Raw genomic sequence first — 20,725 nt, 5'->3', positions numbered from 1 at the left:
CTGTGATTTTTCTATGGTCTTATCAGAAACTTTCTTACAGTTCCGCCGTAAGATCGCTTTGCTCTGAATTAATGTGAAATTTTCTTAAGTCTATAAAAAAATTAGTATCTTTCATTGAAGGTCTAGTGAACAAGCAACAATTTCTTGTTAAAAAAAAACTTTTGTGAGATACTTAATACTACGATAGAACCCAAATCATTTTTTTTGTTTTTATGATGGTTAAATCAGGCCTCCTCTATTGTGTGTAATTGATTGATTTGTCTTTATTAAAGAGACTTTCAGCCCTTGGCTGGTTCGTCTCTTCTATTGTGTGTAACTAAAAGATATATTTTGAGTGATTTCATTACAAAACACTCACTAATCATTATTGTGAAGGTAATATAATTGGAAGACACGCGGTGCACTTAGCAAAGCTTTGCGGTGCACCAAGTGCACCGCGGTGCACGATCTGAAAACCGCTGCTTTAAAATAAGTACCACGGGTTTTATCAGTCAACGAGGTTGAAATTTTCACTGAAAGTCATTTTATTACAATAAATTTCATCTATATATACACAAAAAAAAATATTCATGTAAAATTCAGCGAGATATCATGCACATAAAGGGAATGCTAGAGTGCATATTTACATGAGATATCATGTAAAATTACGTTACAATCGTGTAAATTTCCGCTAAACGTCACGTAACCGGTTGGAGTCCATAATGGTTTACGCGATGGTTGGCGGAAATTTACACGATGGTAATGTAATTTTACATTATATCTCATGTAAAAGTGCAATAACTCTAGCATTCCCTTTATGTGCATGATTTCTCGTTGAATTTTAATTACATTTTTTTTCTGTGTATAAAAATGCAGTGGCATACGTGGGACCGCGCATAACTTGCGAACGGAGGATCCGATTTGGGTCGTCTTAGTTTTGTTCTGTTAGTTTTCACCCAAGGAAGGTTTATGAGCCATAAAACATGGACAAATCGAGAGTTTTTGAAAATCCATTCTTCATACATTTTGAACGGGGACTTGGACATGGCAAAAGACTTGAAACGTCAAAAAACGCAGTAGGCAAGACAAAGTTTGCCGGGGTCAGCTAGTTTAAAATAAAAAATCATAAATTTTGGTTTTGGGGTAAAATTGATCAGTCAGTGAAATGTCTTGTGCTGAAAATAAATTTGCCATCTGAATTTAACACCCCAGAATACGGAAAGCTTTGTAAAACTTATACAAGTTTAGTAAATTCTTAATTATTTAGGTTGAAAGTTTAATAAATCTAAAGAGAACGCCTGAAAGTATGCAATTTTCATACTAAACAAGTCATTACTTTAGCAAAAGTACAATTTTATTCATAAATATAAATATTTATAGAACTTTTGATGATGAAATCGAGTTTAGCGAAAACTTGACAGCTATTTCGGAAAATATTAAATTTAATACAGAAATATGCGATTAATTAGCTGTAAAACATGTAAACTGTAACGAACTTTCAGTGCGTTGCATTTTTGTAAATATTTAAATATAAATTTAGCTTAAGTAAAATGAATTCTTTAAAAATAATTTGAAATATCCTAAAGTTTCACCATCACTTGTACCGCGAATTCAAGCTTTTTCTCTCTGCGCTCAAGCACTCAAGCAGTGTCTCACATGGATTAGATGAGTGCTAAAGAAAGTTGTAACATGTGACCGCAAATGCAAGCGCATGTGATCACATCACAGCGTTGGTTGGTGGCCATCGACCTGTGGGAAACCTTTTCAGAATTTGTTGACCCCGGAATTCGTTAATGAGAATCCTCTCTGACAATCTTGACTCGGCTGGTGAAATTCGTTGCAACACGAAGTTCCTAATTTCTCTTGGACACAATAGACTGTTAGACTGAGTAAAGGGAATTTAGAGACTTCGTGAAGTCAAATCCGAGGGCAAAGATTATTAAAATATTTCGCGCCTTATCTGAGGGTTTCTGGCTGTTACTCGTTCACTTTGATCTGCATTGTGGAAGAGGCAGGAGTAGTTCAGTTTTAGTTCCGCGTCGTGAGGTGTAATTTTCAGGTGTGAATAGTAACATGTGATGTCCCTTAGGTTATTTATTCAAGTTCAATTCTTCTCTCCTAGATAGTTAAAGAAAATCGCTGTAAATTTGTGCGATCGTGCTAAACCGTGCTAGCGATAGGAAGTGTGCGAGTGTGGAAATCGAGTTAAACAGGTAATTCACGTGCTTGAATTGTGTGGTATGCTTAGGGTTAACATAGTGGCATTCTCCATCAGTTTGTGGCAAGCGTGCCAGCCCGCCACCTCACCATTTTCCGTTGGAAACTATTCCTGACCCCACTCTGCAGCTTCAAGGATTCCGGCCGGTGCAACACGTGGCCGAAGGGGGCCGCGCCCGTCAATTCCGCGCCCCAGACAGGGCCGAAGGCAGCCAAATGTAACCGTTCGTTCGAACGTGCTTTCCGGTAACGTTAGCAGATGGCTTATGCGCCACTCCGCCGCCGCCACGCGTCTCGAACCAACAATCGGGAGCGGGCAAAAAAACTACACCATGCGCATGGGACTTTCACTGTTATGCATGCATTTACTCACGGTACCATATCAGCACGACGGGGATGATCGTCAGGCGATGACTCTGCTCGGCTCACCGACGCTGTGGACGCTATCGTCGGGGCGCGCGTCGGGGGACGCTGCGGCTCTACCGCGCTTCTGACCGACGCTGCGAAACGGTGGGTGGGTCGTACGGTGCTGAGGTGCGGCGCGTCGGGGACGCTGCTGACTTACGACACTGGCGGGTTGATTCGGTCGACGCTTACCTGCAGCACATTTCTGGCACGCGTGCGCGCTTTCCTGTCGGACAACGGACGTCTACGCTTCACGCTACTTTCAGGCGCCGTCGGCGCCTCACAAACGATTTGTGGGCTTCTACTTGTACTTACGGTCGTCACCGAAAGCGGGAAAAACTGTTGCTGTTCGCTGCTGCCTTCGGCCCTGTCTGGGGCGCGGAATTGACGGGCGCGGCCCCCTTCGGCCACGTGTTGCACCGGCCGGAATCCTTGAAGCTGCAGAGTGGGGTCAGGAATAGTTTCCAACGGAAAATGGTGAGGTGGCGGGCTGGCACGCTTGCCACAAACTGATGGAGAATGCCACTATGTTAACCCTAAGCATACCACACAATTCAAGCACGTGAATTACCTGTTTAACTCGATTTCCACACTCGCACACTTCCTATCGCTAGCACGGTTTAGCACGATCGCACAAATTTACAGCGATTTTCTTTAACTATCTAGGAGAGAAGAATTGAACTTGAATAAATAACCTAAGGGACATCACATGTTACTATTCACACCTGAAAATTACACCTCACGACGCGGAACTAAAACTGAACTACTCCTGCCTCTTCCACAATGCAGATCAAAGTGAACGAGTAACAGCCAGAAACCCTCAGATAAGGCGCGAAATATTTTAATAATCTTTGCCCTCGGATTTGACTTCACGAAGTCTCTAAATTCCCTTTACTCAGTCTAACAGTCTATTGTGTCCAAGAGAAATTAGGAACTTCGTGTTGCAACGAATTTCACCAGCCGAGTCAAGATTGTCAGAGAGGATTCTCATTAACGAATTCCGGGGTCAACAAATTCTGAAAAGGTTTCCCACAGGTCGATGGCCACCAACCAACGCTGTGATGTGATCACATGCGCTTGCATTTGCGGTCACATGTTACAACTTTCTTTAGCACTCATCTAATCCATGTGAGACACTGCTTGAGTGCTTGAGCGCAGAGAGAAAAAGCTTGAATTCGCGGTACAAGTGATGGTGAAACTTTAGGATATTTCAAATTATTTTTAATGAATTCATTTTACTTAAGCTAAATTTATATTTAAATATTTACAAAAATGCAACGCACTGAAAGTTCGTTACAAAACTCATCATTCAATAACCCTTGAGTCAGATGATGGTCATTTTCTACAAATTATTTTAAGTTCAAAGCTTTATTTTTGACAAATAAAAATTGCCCTCACGTCGATCAATTTCACCCCACTGATCAATTTCACCCGAAATCACGGTAACGATATTTACCGTGTATCAGTAACTTTTGACAGTTTATTATCTGAGCTCGGTAACTCATTTCTGGAGCAACATTTGAAAAGGGCATACAAGCATTGGTAAACAATGACTTTACACGTCGCTCCTGAGCCCCCCTCAGTTTATTTACAATAACTAAGACCGTTATCAGATAGAGCAAACATCGATCTTTTGGATAACGGTGTTCATTTGCGTGGGCGGGCTGCTGTTATGCCCTACGAAGCGTTTTAGAAAAAAGACACAAGACCTCTTGGGCCCTTTTCAAATGTTGCTCCAGATTTACGGTATATTCGCAAACTGAACAACCGAGCGTAGCGAGTTAAATCTGCTGTTGAGAACTCAGTAAAAAGATGGGAAAAATATTAGTGTGTACGTATGTATAAATGTTGAAGCTGCTGATTATTTTTTCCTCTTTATTTTTTTCATTTGTCATTGTTCTTTCAAGTTCAATAATTTTATTGCATTTTCATTTATAAAACATTGACTTCCCGGGCAGACGAGAATATCTAAATCAAATCAATCGAACAATTTTTGCTGTCACAGCTCGATGTGATTTTGATGTGTTATTCAAAAGTTTAAAAAATAACTCAAACTGATATGCTATCAGTTTTTGCTCTTGTCGAAATATCTGAAAGTTTCTACATGAGAACAAATTTCGCTCTTCTGCATGAAATGAAACACATACACCCAGATATGGCTCAAGGTTTTTGAAATGCCTTGTGTCCCTTTCTGAGCTGGGAAAACGAAGAACCTCATGCTTTTGTTACCATGATACCAAGATATTTACAACAGTGAGCCGCAGTTGAGTTTTAAGCATCGCCGCCTGTGAATTCTAAGGTCGTAGGTTCGATACAGGATGTTGGCATTTTTTTTTATTTTTTTCAAGAAAAAGGCAGTGCCTCGAATTTTCAAGAGCACATACTTGGAGATCCAAATGGCGGTTTTCGTGGAAAAGTTGATCGATTTATCCTTATTAGCACACGCAGAAAAATGGCGCTTGTTAAAAACAATAAAACGCATGGTTGATTTTCAAACTGACAATTTACTTATTCCAAAGTTATATTTAATTGTTTTCATTCAGAGTTTATCAATAAAAACAACCGATTACCATCATTTCATATAATGTCAAAAATTTCATTTGTTTCAACAAAATAAAAACCATAAACATGGTCCGAAAGCACTCACACATCTATAAAATGCTTACCCCAACATCGCCACAACGAAGAAGGTGCAGCAAATCTAACACGTCAACTTCAAGTTCAGCTTTGGCCGTGATGGATAACGCGCAGGTACTCACGACAGCATCCACAAAATGTTAATCGGTTTCGCCTTTTTTGTCTTTTTATAGTCGTTCTCCTCCCGAGCAGAAAAGAATAGCAAAAAAATAACTACAAAATAACATAACCTGTTTTTATATCTTGTTTTGTTATTATTAACTTATCAAGGAATTACTTTTCCATAACATGTTTTGTTGGACAATCTTATTTTGTTATTATCCAGCTATTGATATGCACCCATTAAACGTTATTTAAATAACATGTTTTGTTATGGAGCAAACTAAGTTATTATTGTGATATTGAGAGTGTACAAATATTTCATAAACAATGTCACAACAATAACAAGTTTTTAAATTGTAACTACAACATTGAAGATTTACGTTATTTACAGCATTCCGTACATATTACCTAATAATTCTAATTATTATTCTTGTCAGCTTATTATTTGATGAACACTTCGAAAATTATGTCCTGTTTTTTTTATTATTTTTTGTTTCCAGTTACATATACAGTAGACGTTCGGTCGGTGCAAACGGTTTAACTGCAATGCTTTTTAACTGCAAGTCCGGTAAGTGCAACAATTTTGCAGTTATCGCACCGCTATCCGTCAAAACGGTGCGCCAGGTTAGCCCAAATGAACAGTTGAATGAATTTTGCATTCATTTAACGTCAATTGATGGATTGTTGACGCCTGTCTGATGTTGCAGTTATCGAATTTTCTTCGCTAAGTGAAACGTAAACATGTTGCAGTTATCGAACGTCTACTGTAGTCGTATTCATGCTATATAAAATCTCAGAATGTTGGTGGATTAGTAGTTCCTCGGAAATAGTTAGACTCATATGTTATAAATCGCAATAAGGATAACTCTATCCAAAAAAATTTGCTTTTGGTTTGTTATCAATAACTTTTGAAGATTATAATTTGTTATTGAAATATTTTCTAAATTCATTGTTATTAAGATGTTATTGACACAAACAAAAAATGTTATTAAATTGGTGTTTCAGGAACATTTTTTGTTATGATATTTGTTATTTTGCCGCTTATGACACGCAAGTTTATAACAGAATATGTTATGTTAATAACATTAAAATAACTGATTTCATTATTCAGTTATTTTGCCAAAATAACGCATTTTGTTATGCGACTGTTATTTTCTTCTGCTCGGGCTCCCCATCCGCTTACCGACGGTCTAAAAATAGATTTCCGAGCTGCCGCAGTTACACAATAACATTCCGGGTTTGTTAGTGGCAAAAGTGCAGTCGTTTGAATCAATCCAATAGTTCATGTTGAAAAAACCATATCTCTGTTTGTTTTAACAAACTGTCAAAAATTTCGACAAATGAAAATATTTGTATTATTAAACAATAGAACAGTTCAGTTTAAACTAGAAATCAGTTTGTCGCTATAGTAAACTGAAAAATCGGTTGATTTGAACTGGAATTCAATTGTGTTTACAATTTATTTTTCTGCGTGCAGATAACCTATCGATCATCATCAAACTGTCATTCTAGTTTTTATGGTTGAAAATTTGAAATGTGGCTTACTTTGCTAAATGTAATTAATGTAATTAATAAATTCCTGGGAATTTATTTACATGTTTTTGAGAAACTAGTCCAGTTTTTTTTACTCTACAAATGAATCGGAAGCCTAAAGACTTTTAATGTATATGAAAATTTCTAAATTTCAACGACATTTTTCTGAGAATATCTTGGCATGGGCTACGTATAAAAGGCTGAATCACGAAAGGCTGAAAGAACCAAAGGCTGAATCACAAAAGGCAGCAATTACAAAAGGCTGAATGCATCGAAAGTTTGAAATAACATGAGGCTGAAATAGTGATTCGACTATAATTGTTAGACGGCGCCAGCCGAAAGGTATAATGCTTAGGACCACCCAAATACTAGCAACTCAGACAAACGGATGTAACACTCTCATTATTTCCTTCATACACTTTATGGTATATTTTTAAAAAAATGCTAGATGGTCGATTACCTACACACACAGCAAATAATTTTGTAATATCCAGGCGCGTAATTTCTGGCGACGTATCCAATTTCGAACGTAATTTCACTCTGTTGCATCATTTTCCAACAATATCACACTCACCATGTACACCGAAGTTGGCACCGGATAGTGTCAACGAACCCATTCCAGCAGATACCTAGAAACAGTATTATATTTATCACTCACCTTATAACTCGGTGAAATAGCCGAGAGGTAAGGGATATGCCTCACAATCAACGGATCCGTGTACGAATCCATGCCAATATTTTACTTATATATGATTCATCTAGGGTAATTTGCCAATAGGAAGTAAGCAGTTGCGCTTATGCCAAAGTGCCGGTAGTGGCGCTTTTCTGATAAATGCGGTAAACGTGATAACAGTGTAAACAAGCCGAAAAGTTTGCGCTACGGAATCATAGATGGCGCTCGTGTTCCATGTGTTTTTCACATATACAGCGGCGCCGCCTGGCACCTATCCACTCGAAACATCATGCGCAACACGGGTGGAAAATGCCAGTCAGAAAAAAGGAAGTAAACAACTTGAAATTTGTATGGTGATGTAATCAATTCTCTGTTACTGCAATGAATCCAGAAGAAACGCGTAGGGATAATGATTTTGTTTCTAATTTGCAACTTTTTGCCCCAAGGCACAAATCGCTGCGATGCGGAACGAGTGCAAGCCAACGATTTGTCCATACAAGAAAAATGATTTTACTTTTAATGTGGTGGCGCCATCTCTGAGAAGAACAAGCTTTGATTTCTTACTATTGTTGCACGGCTAAAAACTCGCCTATTGTTGCACACTCCATGCTTTTCTTATGGGTGCAACAATAGGAAGTAATCAGCTGCGTTTTTGCTAGAGTGCCGGTAGAGGCGCTTTTCTGATGAATGCGGTAAACGTGATAACAGTGTAAACAAGCAGAAAAGTTTGCGCTACGGAATCATAGATGGCGCTCGTGTTCCACGTGTTTTTCACATATACAGCGGCGCCGCCTGCACCTATCCACTCGGAAACATCATGCGCAGCACGAGTGGAAAATGCCAGTCAGAAAAAAAGAAGTAAACAGCTTGCAATTTGTATGGTGGCGTAATAAATTCTCTATTACTGTAATGAATCCGGAAGAAACACGTAGGCATAATGATTTTGTTTCTAATTTGCAACTTTTTGCCCCAGGGTACAAATCGCTGCGATGCGGAACAAGTGCAAGCCAGCGATTTGTCCATACAAGAAAAATGATTTTACTTTTAATGTGGTGGCGCCATCTCTGAGAAAAACAACCTTTGATTTCTTACTATTGGCAAATTATGTGATATCACAAGATTTTTTTTTGCTGTGTACCCAGCCGTGGCACTCACATGGGTTTTGCTGTACCTACCGTCTCCAGATCATGGTTGGCCAAACTAAGTCATTTTAGGGGAGCATGCTTCCGTTGCTATATGTTCTGAATCGGAAAGTTTTACGAATGTTTGCCCACAATTACAACCATTTTATGTATTATTGAACGCATATATGGCTACATAGTAAAAAAAATCTTGTGATATCACATCATTTTCGCTGCACATCATTCGCGTCGGAAAAGTGATGTGCAAATAACATCCTTTCCAAATTAGCCGCCGTAGCTTGAAAGTGAGTCTAGTAATCGCTAGAACCGGAACGATTGAAGAATAATGTATAAGCAAAATCCCCTGCCTCTCGACTACTTCACCGAGTTTAAACACAGCAAATAATTTTGTAATATCCAGGCGCGTAATTTCTAGCGACGTATCCAATTGTGAACGTAAATTCACTCGGTTACATCGTTTTCCAACAATAATCACACTCACCATGTACACCCTAGTTGCCACCGTAAATTGTCAACAAACCCATTCCAGCAGATACCTAGAAACAGTATCATATTTATCACCCACCTTCCAACTCGGTGAAATAACCGAGAGGTAAGGGATATGCCTCACAATCAACGAATCAATGTACGAATCCATGCCAATATTTTATTATATATGATTCATCTATCAATTCGGTTCTAGCGATTGCTAGACCCTCTGTCAAGCTGCAGCGGCTAATTTGCTGCGTAGAAGGGATGTAATATGTACATCACTTTTACGACGTGACTGATGTGCACCGAAAATGATGTGATATCACAAGAATTTTTTTGCTGTGAAGGTGGGTGATAAATATGATACGATTTCTAGGAATCTGATGGAATGGGTTTGTTGACACTTTCCGGTGCACATGGTGAGTGTGATAATCGTTGGAAAACGATGTATCTGAGTGAGATTACGTTCGGAAATGGATACATTGCCTGAAATTACGCGCCTGGAAATTACAAAATTATTTGCTGTGTATGACAGTATTTCTCAGAAGAATAGTATATATTTCACAGAAGGAAAAATCGCTGATCAAGTCTCTGATAATATAGTTAGCAACTGTAATGACAACAACAACAACATGACTCGAAAGAACAGTTTGTGTTTAAAGAAGGAAAAATTAACTAGACCATGCTGAGGATGATGCTTTTGATTCGCATTTGGGCAAACAAATTTCCTTGAATTCTATGGGCATTGAATATCGTCGTGCCTGTTACACGATATAAAGCTGAGAAGCAGGTTTCATCTTAGTTGGAGCGTAACGCCAAGAAAAGGAAAAAGTGCTTTAACTTATTTATGCATTTTCGTATTTTCATTTATTTTAAAAAAAATATTAAAAATTCATAGAATTTTTTTTAAGATTTTTTAGCATGACCCGATGTTTTGATAAATATTTTTTGTCTGCCCCTCAAAATGCAAAATTCTACCAAAAAATTTTGAAGAGGGTACAAAAAGTCAAAATAAAATTTGTATCCGCCTTATTCAAGGAAGCAAAACAAATCAAATGAATGAATGTTTGGAAAATTCTCCAAAAGTTGGAATACGCTTTTTATGGAAATTTGAAGTGCCCATATAGCCGCGGCTGTATGTATAGACGTCGGTATGTTGAGGGTTTTCTAGGTTATCTTCCCTTTGGATATATCCTGGAATTTGTTGGGAATTTTTCGAAGAAAGTGTTTCTGAACCCTGGGATTACTTCAAAAGTTTCATTTCGGATTAACCAAAAAACCCAGATGTCGTGTTTTTTTTTTAATTTCTTCTGCGGTTTTTTCGGGAATTCAATCAGGAATTCTACCAGACATTCATCAAGAAAATCCTACTCCATAAGTTTTGAGATTATCCAAGAGATCACTACAGTAGTTCCTTCGATTCTTCAAAATTCGCTACGGGATTTTTTCCAAGATTATTTTCTAAAACCCCTCCAGATTGAAAACCACGAAATGAAACTAGAAGATTGTGGCAGGCTATGCGCGCCAGCGGCTGCGTTTCTGAAACTGTTATGCGGTTTCTTCGCTCCGTGTTGTTTTGAATATGGCCAGCCGAATTGAGGAATTGCTGGCGATACTAAATATTTAAAGTGATCAATTTGACCCCGGATTACGGTACTTTTCAACTCGTGAATAATCAATAGTAAGAAATCAAAGCTTGTTTTTCTCAGAGATGGCACCACCACATTAAAAGTAAAATCATTTTTCTTGTATGGACAAATCGTTGGCTTGCACTCGTTCCGCATCGCAGCGATTTGTGCCTTGGGGCAAAAAGTTGCAAATTAGAAACAAAATCATTATCCCTACGCGTTTCTTCTGGATTCATTTCAGTAACAGAGATTTGATTACATCACCATACAAATTTCAAGTTGTTTACTTCTTTTTTTCTGACTGGCATTTTCCACCCGTGTTGCGCATGATGTTTCGAGTGGACAGGTGCCAGGTGGCGCCGCTGTATACGTGAAAAACACATGGAACACGAGCGCCGTCTATGATTCCGTAGCGCAAACTTTTCTGCTTGTTTACACTGTTATCACGTTTACCGCATTTATCACAAAAGCGCCACTACCGGCACTTAAGCATAAGCGCAGCTGCTTACTTCCTATAGTAAGCAAGCAGCTGCCTTTTTGCTAAAGTGCCGATAGAGGCGCTTTTCTGATAAATGCGGTAAACGTGATAACAGTGTAAATTATGAGCGATAGTTCCGCTACGGATTCGTAGATGGCGCTAGTGTTCCACGTGTTTTTCACATATACAGCGGCGCCGCCTGCACCTATCCACTCGGAAGCATCATGCGCAGCACGGGTGGAAAATTCCAGTCAGAAAAAAAGAAGTAAACAGCTTGAAATTTGTATGGTGGCGTAATAAATTCTCTGTTACTGTAATGAATCCGGAAGAAACGCATAGGTATAACGATTTTGTTTCTATTTTGCAACTTTTTGCCCCAGGGTACAAATCGTTGCGATGCGGAACAAGTGCAAGCCAGCGATTTGTTCATACAAGAAAAATGATTTTACTTTTAATGTGGTGGCGCCATCTCTGAGAAAAACAAGCTTTGATTTCTTACTATTATTGCTAATCCAAAGTCGAAACTGTTTGATGATAGAGCTTCACCAGAGTTACAGTGTTTACCGACTCGAAGTTACAGTTCGAAAATCGCAATGCAAGGCTTAAAAATCTCTAAACTCGTGGTGTACGATGTTAATCCCATTATTTTCAAGTTGGGACAAACTTATGTTGCATGGGTTTGTTTGTCGCAACAAATACAGGTTGCGACATTGTCATTATTGTTGCGCGATGGTTGAATTTTGATTCACTGGCAGTGGCAACTATATTGCCACCTTATACACATATTTTTTTTCTGTTCGTTTAGAAAATTTTTTCAACTTCTGTTTTAACTGACATTAGGCCTTTGTAAACACTCATGATTTTTTTGAGCCATAAAAAATATGAATGGGCTTTTTAAGAACAAAATGTCTCTAAAAAAACTGGCATTTTTGTGCATGAAGGTGTATAAGCTCGAAATTCTGTTATGATGAGCGAATTGAAAATCGAATGATGGGGAATGAAAGGCCTATGTTTCTTTTACTTGTGGACAAAATTTCAACTTGATTGCTTTATCACTTTTAGAAACCCAGCCTTTTGAAAAAATGTACTATAATAAATGGGCATGTACTAAAATTGCCATATCGTCCAAAATAATTAACCAATCGAGTTCAAATTCACACAAGTATATTAGGGCAATAACCTGTCAAAAAATCAGCATGATTGATAAACGCATCACAAAATAACAACATTTTAAACATTGTTGATAAAAATTTGAAATTTAGACCATTTTTTTTTCATACAAAATCGGCCATCGATTTTTTTGAAAATAAAAACGTTTTTGTTCATTATACCACATGTACTTTATATTCCAATGTAGAACGAGTGGATTCCGTGCCTAGTTCTCTCGGCCTATAAAGGGTTAAAAAATTACTTAGGCTATAACTTTTTTGTTACCTCATCAAAACGTTTTAAAATTTCACTCGATATTCTTAACATAGTATCAATTAAGTGGTAAAAATTTGATCGAAATCGGTTCAGTACTTTTTCTAGTAAATATCCAAAGCTCAAATCAAGGTAAATAATCAAGCTAAATTTTAGGTACTTTTTGACCATTTTTAGTTCCGCGTACACTATTTTGACTGTAGAATTGGTAACACTGTCCCGATTTTTATAAAACTTTGACAGTGTAAAATTGTTGTGTTAAACTGTTTACAGTGAAAATTTCAGCCATTTTTGTTGAGTACTTTCAAAGTAAGAGCAGTTTGAATTTCACTATACCAAAAACCACATCTGCTTATTGTGACATAGTGCGACATATATGGCTATAACTTTTTAACGGTATGATCAAATTGAATGAAATTTTGACAAACTACTTCTACATACATACTTTACGTACATAAAAAATTTCATTGAAATCGGTTCAGTATTTTTGGCGCCAGCGTTGAAACGGCAAAAAAGTGATATTTTCCAAAATGTTTGTTTGTACAAGATTCTCAAGTGGCAATTTCATTGTTTCAACGATATCTCCGCCAATACTCAACCGATTTTAATGAAAATACTATTCATGGTAAAAAAAATAGCTATTTTGGCGAATGCAATCAAAAGTTATACAATATTTTCTGTGTGGCAATTTCATCGTGTTCGCCCTTTAGTTATACTTGTTCTACACAAAAAAAATGAAGGAATTGAACTTTTGTGAGTTTTTTTTTGTATAGAGTATCTTCATGCCAGAGTCCAAAAAGGCTTAAGTCTACGCTTCATACAAATGTTGAAAACAAGTTTTTGCCTTAACGAAAGTCTAAGAAGTGGAAGTGGGGTCAGAGGATCTGAGCTAGCCAAAAATGAGTCTACGTAGTTTATGGACAGCGCCGTCATGCATCAACGATTAACGATGACACTTTGCCGATGTTAAGCCGACTAAATTTCAATGGAACACTTTTGAATTTATTGTTGTGTATCAGTGGTCGCAAAAACCTTTCCCCTCCGGCAGCAGTGACTTCGATTGTTGTTATCTGTAGCCCGGCCCAGGGTTCTCTATAATTCAGTAATCAGTGAGAGTGGAAGAGTGCAGCAGTATAGCTAGTCGCTATCAGCAGAAGTCCATCATCGCCGTTGGTTCTCATCGCCCGCTTCGGTAGAGCGTGGAATGCGTAGGCGATTGGCGGGTTGGGATTTAGAGCACGTGACATTGACATTGAGTGTTGTGGCGGCGGCAGCGGCGGCGGCCAAATCGACGACCGGTCGGCATCAGCATCGAGCATCATCATCATTCGCAGAAACAGCAACAGCAGCAACGCGTTCTATCCGTCTAATTCGGTGACAACAACGATATCAACGATATACGGAGAGCGGCGTGCTCGACACCACCCGAAGAGGAGGCAGAGTGCATCGTGCGAAGCGACAATCGCGGTGGAGGTGAGTGTTCGTTTGTTTTGCCAAATCACTAAATACCGGCAGGACCGGTTGATTGAGATCGCTGGGTTTATTCGTCATTCTCATTGTCATCTAACATCGATCGAGGAAACTTCGACGTTCAAACCATGATTCGGGTAGAACAAGCGAGTCAAAAATTTACGCATGTTTGACACCAGTAGTGTGCTGTTAAAAAAATTGAAACTTTTCGAAGCGGGTTTCTTCTCTGAGGTAAAACCATATAATACAAACTATAACACTGTATGATCCATCTAATGCCGTGCTTTGGAAGCAGTTGATTCAATCGAGTCGAACCGGGCACATCATAACCCAAGGGACGAAGCGCGTGTTGCATAAGCCGGTTGGCAACGATATCGAATTTTACTTATATTGTGCGACTCGTCCCCCCGAAAATGTAGTTTGTTATTATTTATTAGCCTACAAGGTCAACATTGATAAGTTAGCATCGGATAAGCAAACATGCGATATCGTGCAGGGTGTATAACACACTCATTTATCGGGAGGAAAACAGCTGGCTTACGACAAGTCCATTTACGATAGATTACTTGTCCTGAAATCATCAATCGTTCCTTGTTACTCTTTAAATCTGAACATGTACAAATTATTATTATTATTATTTATTTATTAAAGAGGTTTTAACAAAAAAGTCATTCGCCTCCGGGCTACATGTTCCAATGCTTTTTAAATTAAGTGCTATAATTTCAGTAATCTGTATTGGTCTTCCAAACGTTTGAGGTACCTTGGCCTTAATCCGACGGGAAGTATTTCTTGTCAAACATAGTATTTACGCCAGCAGACGGCAGGTCACTGTACCATTAGCACAACATAGTGTAAATATGTAGGTTGTAAGCAATTCTAACAACCCAAACCGGCAGGCACTTTCGCAGTTAATGTAATTTATTTCTCACTTCATTTTACAGTGTCTGTTCGCGTAGGATCTGGTGAATTCTATGAACTGCACCAGAACCAATGGGTTGAGGAAGCACAAGTGAAATTCTTATTTAAAATGCATTATTACCAAGATTATTACCTAAACAGAATCAGTTTATTACTCAAATGGGATTCAATCTTGCATGGGATTTTAAAGGGTGAGTAGCTAGGAGATTTTTAAGTGATACCATGTGGGGTTTCAGGGGGATTCTAGGAGGTTTCAGATTTAAACTTGTTTAAAAACATTTCAGGAAGTTCTATGATGTTTAGGGGGTCCTAGCCTGTTTTAATAAGTTTCAAAAAGCGAAGGGTTCACGGTTCATAAGTTTTTTAAGGCTGAAATTTTTATAAGGGTTTCAAGTGAAAAATATGTGCATTATAATGCAGCGATGAAGTTGTCTTCGCACAACGGCCACACAATTGTTGAATTCCATAAAAGCTACACGGGTAAAAATCCGGAACCCAAAACTGGAAAAAACGCGTCTTGATTGGGCTCAGATCCCGCCCACTATCAATCAATCAAATCAATCCAAACAAAAGTTTAGGACCAGATGAAATTCCACCGGTTCTTTTCAAAAACTTGACAACTGAATTTGCGGTACCACTATTTTGGCTTTACAATATGTCGCTTGAAACTGGAGAGTTTCCGCAAGGATGGAAAAAATCTTTTCTTATACATACCAATCTATGAATCTGGTAAAAAATCTAACGTTCGTAATTATCGTCGAATTGTAATTATCTCCTGCATTCCAAAACTATTCGAATCTCGCGTTAAGTACTGTTCCTTTGAATTCCACTAAGAATTTGCATCCTTTGACAGATACGTGCTTCGACCTCAACTGTAATGTCGTCTTCAGTGTTTTGTACTTGACTCTGGGAACGTTCAAAAATTACGTCCAACATTTGGGGGAGGGGGGGGGGGTCTACGAAAGTGTGACAGTACGTGTATAAGGTATAGGGAAATAGCGTGACAGAGGGGGGAGGGGGGGTCTACAAATCCCTAAAAACGATGGACGTAATAAATGAACCTTCCCTCTTCAGTCGAGTCAAGTACAAGACACTGAAGACGACCTTACAGTTGAGGTCGAAATACGTATCTGTCAAAGGATGCAAATTCTTAGTGGAATTCAAAGGAACAGTACTTAACGCGATTTTCTTTTTATTTACAGATATTCCCCTAACAAGCCCAGGTTAATCATCAAATTCGAATCTTTTATACACAAAAGTGCGTTTAATCAAATAACACAAAGAATAACTAATGCGCAACATGAATTTTTCAAAGGTCGTTCTACTACGACAAACTTGTTGGAATTTGTTAATTACACCTTATGTGAAATAGACGGAGGTAATTATGTTGAATCATTTTACACCGATTTCAGTAAAGCGTACGACAAACTTGACATTCCAATGTTGATTTTCGAGCTTGATAAAATGGGAATCGAGTCAAGACTTCTGGAATGGATCGTATCGTTTTTAACTGACCGTTTATCGATTGTAAGATTTGTTCCTCAAGGCTCACATTTAGGACTTTTGCTTTTTATATTGTTTGTAAACGACATCACGTGTATTCTTAAGCACATCAAGATCCTCGATATCTTGATTGACACGATATCAAACTTATATCAACTTCTCATTTTTTTCGCAACCGTAATATCTTTTTCAGATTATATTTTAGGTAAATTGTTTCTAAAATGAGAATATTAAATGAGCAGTTGTTTCCATTTGAAAAGATTCTACACAGAAAGAAATCATGAAAATTAAACAGCACGTAAACTATGGATCGACTGAAAATTATAGCAGAAGCTTGAAAATTACATCCATTTGCCGTGAGATGATGCAGTTCGCTCAGTAATCGACCAATCATGCGTATTGTTTACAGATTTTGAGACATCTTCGCTTGAAATTCACATGCATTCACATGCTCAGTCGTCAGCCAATCGGAATGTTTTTTTTCCGTCTGGCTCGCTGCGGGGACGGCTCTCTCTCTCTCTCTGAGGACGAAGCAGTACAACAGTTTGTTCGTTTTTGGTGGAAGATGTTTGTTTTCGATTGCCGTTACTCCAGCCTGGTGAGACAGCCTAGAGGGGATAGACGTGGACTCTCACTCGAAAGATCTGAGTTCGATTCTCGTGTTGAGATTTTTTTAAGATTCTCTGAAAAGTCGGTGCTATAATTAGCACTTTTCTCATCAATCAGCAATGTAATTTTAAGATCACACATAAATTTCTGTCAATTTGTTACATTCAGTTCGTCATAAATTTACAGGTTTTGTTCGTACTGTGTAGTTAAAGTAAAATAAGGAGTTCAGGTGAAGAATATTCTAGCGGAAACAGCAGACCCGCCTCTTTCGGGAGAAAAAGCGCCGCCTGGAAGAAGCGGAGTGTGAAGAAATGGAACTGCTGTGCCGTTCCCAAGAAACACGGAAGTTCTATCAGAAGCTCAACGCATCCCGCAACGGCTTCGTGCCGCGAGCCGAAATATGCAGGGATAAAGACGGAGGCCTCTTGACGGACGGACGTGAGGTGATCGAAAGGTGGAAGCAGCACTTCGATCAGCACCTGAACGGCGTGGAGAACGTAGGCACGGGAGCCCACGGCAACGGAGGAAACGACGACGCCAGTGCAGCGGAGGACGGAAATGAACTAACTCCCACGCTGAGGGAAGTTAAGGATGCCATTCACCAGCTTAAAACCAACAAAGCAGCTGGTAAGGATGGTATCGCAGCTGAACTCATCAAGATGGGCCCAGAAAAGTTGGCCACCTGTCTGCATCGGCTGATAGTCAGGATCTGGGAACCCGAACAGCTACCGGAGGAGTGGAAGGAAAGGGTAATCTGCCCGAATCACAAGAAAGGCAACCATTTGGAATGTGAGAACTTCAGGGCAATCACTATTTTGAATGCTGCCTACAAAGTGCTATTACAGATCATCTTCCTAAAACGAATGAGTACGTGGGAAATTATCAAGCCGGCCGGTCGACAACGGACCAGATCTTTACCGTACGGCAAATCCTCCAGAAATGCCGTGAATACCTGGTCCCAACGCATCACTTGTTCATCGACTTCAAAGTGGCATACGACAGTATCGACCGCGCAGAGCTATGGAGAATCATGGACGAAAACGGCTTTCCTGGGAATCTGATTAGACTGATTAAAGCAACGATGGACGGTGTGCAAAACTGCGTAAGGGTTTCGGGTGAACTATCCGGTTCATTCGAATCTCGCCGGGGACTGCGACAAGGTGACGGACTCTCATGCCTACTCTTCAACATCGCTCTGGAAGGTGTGATGCGACGAGCCGGGCTCAACAGCCGGGGAACGATTTTCACAAAATTCGGTCAATTTGTGTGCTTTGGGGGCGACATGGGCATTATCGCCAGAACTGTACACCCGCCTGAAACGCGAAGCAGTAAAGGTCGGACTGGTGGTGAAGGCCTCAAAAACAAAGTACATGCTGGTAGGCGGAACCGAACACGACCGGATCCGTCTGGGTAGTAATGTTACGATAGACGGGGATACTTTCGAGGTGGTGGAGGAATTCGTCTACCTCGGATCCTTACTGACGGCTAACAACAACGTGACCCGTGAAATTCGGAGGCGCATCATCAGCGGAAGTCGGGCCTACTACGGGCTCCAGAAGAAACTGCGGTCGAAAAAGATTCATCCACGCACCAAATGCACCATGTACAAAACGCTAATAAGACCGGTGATCCTCTACGGGCACGAGACATGGACCATGCTCGAGGAGGACCTGCAAGCACTCGGAGTTTTCGAGCGACGCGTGCTAAGGACGATCTTCGGCGGTGTGCAGGAGAACAGCGTGTGGCGGAGAAGGATGAACCACGAGCTTGGTGCACTTTACGGCGAACCCAGCATCCAGAAGGTGGCCAAAGCCGTAAGGATACGGTGGGCAGGGCATGTTACAAGAATGCCGGACAACAACCCTGCAAAGCTGGTGTTTGCAACTGATCCGGTTGGCACAAGAAGGCGTGGAGCGCAGAGAGCACGATGGGCGGACCAGGTGGAGCGTGACTTGGCGAGCATCGGGCGCGACCGAGGATGGAGAGCGGCAGCCACGAATCGTGTATTATGGAGAAATATTGTTGATTCAGTTTTATCTTGAATTTGATGTAATACTAAATAAATGAATGAATGTGAAGAATATTCTGAAAATAATGTTTTTTTTTTCTGAAAAAAAAACATATTTTTTACTACTATTTTCAGAGAAAAAAAATCCACTTTGCGGTAGCCGCGTACCTAAGTAACCCTAAGCACTATATTTCGTTTTTTTTGCCTTATATAGCTAATATACGATCAATATAGAGCAGGTCAATTCTACACTAGCACGCAAGGCGAATAATATTGCCATATGGTTACTTGAGTAGTTTTATCGCAACTGTCAATGTCCTACAGCAGCCATGAAAATCATCATATTATTGAATAACAAGGACAAATCAGGGTCTCAAATTGATGGAATGGCAGGCAAGAAAGCCATTCAAATAATAACTGTGGAAGTGTTCAAAAAACACTATGTTGAAGCGAGGCAGGCCCAGTGGGGACGTAGAGCCATAAAGAAGAAGAAGAAGAAGAAGAAGAACAGTCTATCTCCGTTGGCTTGAACGCAATCTTATTCTAACCAACGGAGCTCGGTTTTTAATTTGAACTTCTGGTAGCCCTATGGGAGCACATTTCTGGTAACCGTTTTCGCTGTTTTTATTTGATTCGGCGTTCCGTTTCGCCCCGTTCCATGTGCAGAATGACGGGCGGGTGTTAAATTAAAAACTAATTTAAGAAGCGGCCAAACAAACGGAGGTAGACGGCAGTGTTTGGACGAAAAAGTTATAAGTGAACCACTCGGTAGTTTTTCTTCCCTTCTGTTGGTTCTGTTTCAATTGGCTTCTTAAGCGGTGTTGAGTTATCCCCATATTTTGAATCTGTATGCCAAACTGAGCCGAAATCCAAATTTTCATGAATTTTGGTGCCCGGGAACCTATTTAAAATTCAATTTGAAGTTTGTATGGGAGCGATTTGTCGAATCACTCCTCGTTGCATTTTGTACTGCGCGAAGCTGTCAAGCAGTTGCCCAGCTTTCAAAAGGTGATTTCAAAAAATATCATTGAAATTGATTTTACGTACCAAAATGAAGCTCTAAAAATCTGAAAATAGTCATAGTGGTTCAGAAAAAGGTGCTCTTCCGTATACAAATAAAAAATCAATACATTTTTCAACATTGATAAACCCAAAGCGGTGTATGTACTCTCGTCGAGTCGCATGGTTCACGAAGGAACACAAAGAAGATACTCCGATAGAGACAAGCTGCGGCGATGAGCGGGCATCGCTAAGTGTAACTATTACCGATGATCTCTCATCGTTGACTTGGGACAACTGTGAATAACCGTTATTTTTATGAGTATTTCAGGCCAAACATATCTAAAGGTCCTATCTGCAGAAGACAGGCTCTCTTTGGTTTTCCTCTCTTTCGTTAATATCTCAGCTGTTCATTTGAATTATGATTATCTCCTTGCATAGAAGGATGGTCAAATTGGTTACAAATTGATTTGTAATGCAAAAGTAGTTGAAAAGTATACCATTACATTGCAGTAATTGGAAGAGAAAGTG

At 39.6% G+C, this 20,725-nt stretch overlaps 1 protein-coding gene across 6 annotated transcripts in view; it reads left to right on the top strand.

Moving 5' to 3' along the window:
* LOC109419246 (protein peste) overlaps positions 1-20,725 on the top strand; it is an 81,516-nt gene that overhangs the window by 3,595 nt on the left and 57,196 nt on the right. The window contains exon 2 of one of the 6 annotated variants that reach the window (XM_062859314.1): positions 13,791-14,160. The gene's annotated coding sequence lies outside the window, so the exon portion shown is untranslated. Of the gene's footprint in view, positions 1-13,706; positions 14,161-20,725 lie in introns of all 6 variants that reach the window. The other 5 variants (XM_062859315.1, XM_062859309.1, XM_062859312.1 and 2 more) reach the window with 5 other exon arrangements.

Source organism: Aedes albopictus, chromosome 3 (assembly GCF_035046485.1).
Source record: "Aedes albopictus strain Foshan chromosome 3, AalbF5, whole genome shotgun sequence".
Lineage (NCBI taxonomy): Eukaryota > Metazoa > Arthropoda > Insecta > Diptera > Culicidae > Aedes > Aedes albopictus.
Note: the sequence above shows the minus strand (reverse complement) of the source record. Positions and strands in the feature narration are given on the sequence as shown.